This window comes from Echinops telfairi, unplaced genomic scaffold (genome assembly GCF_000313985.2).
Source record: "Echinops telfairi isolate 266 unplaced genomic scaffold, ASM31398v2 ScPeMD7_36;HRSCAF=134, whole genome shotgun sequence".
Classification (NCBI taxonomy): Eukaryota; Metazoa; Chordata; class Mammalia; order Afrosoricida; family Tenrecidae; genus Echinops; species Echinops telfairi.
The window spans coordinates 1,871,889-1,872,476 of NW_022103934.1; positions in this window are offsets into that span (position 1 = coordinate 1,871,889).

The following is a 588-nucleotide window of genomic DNA, read 5'->3' on the forward strand; positions in this document are numbered from 1 at the left end:
ATGGACAGGTTACTCTCCACTCCTTCACTCTTCATAGTCTCAAGTTGGCACCAGATTATGTAACTACCACAACCTTGTATCAGTTATTATCATTATACATCCATTCCTACCACAGGGAAACCCAAAGAAAACAATGGAAACCAGATCGCACTAAGGTGGTAAGGATAAGATCATATTAGTGTAAAGACCAAAATAGAAACAATGTGTGAGAGGGGGAAGACACCCCCTCCCCCGCCATCAACATTCAAAAAGCCAGGGAAGAAATTTCTGCCATGGAACAACTAAGAGATGCTTGCACCCAGAACAATGTCTGATCGTGTTTAGGGAGGTCAACTGGCCAAGTGCCACGTTCGATTCGGCATAACCAAGATGTCAGTGGTCTCTGCCTGAGAGTAAGGCTGGTTGGGACTCTTGCCCTTGGCCAGAGCTTATCTGCCAGCGCCTCGGTCTGACTTGATACTCTGCAGATGGGTTTGGGGTCCCACTGAGCTGCACAGCCTGCTACAAAGGGGGTGTTCATAATTCTGGCACTGATACTTTTCACCATATTCAAAATTTGTAATTGCCATCTTTGTATTACACAAGCTG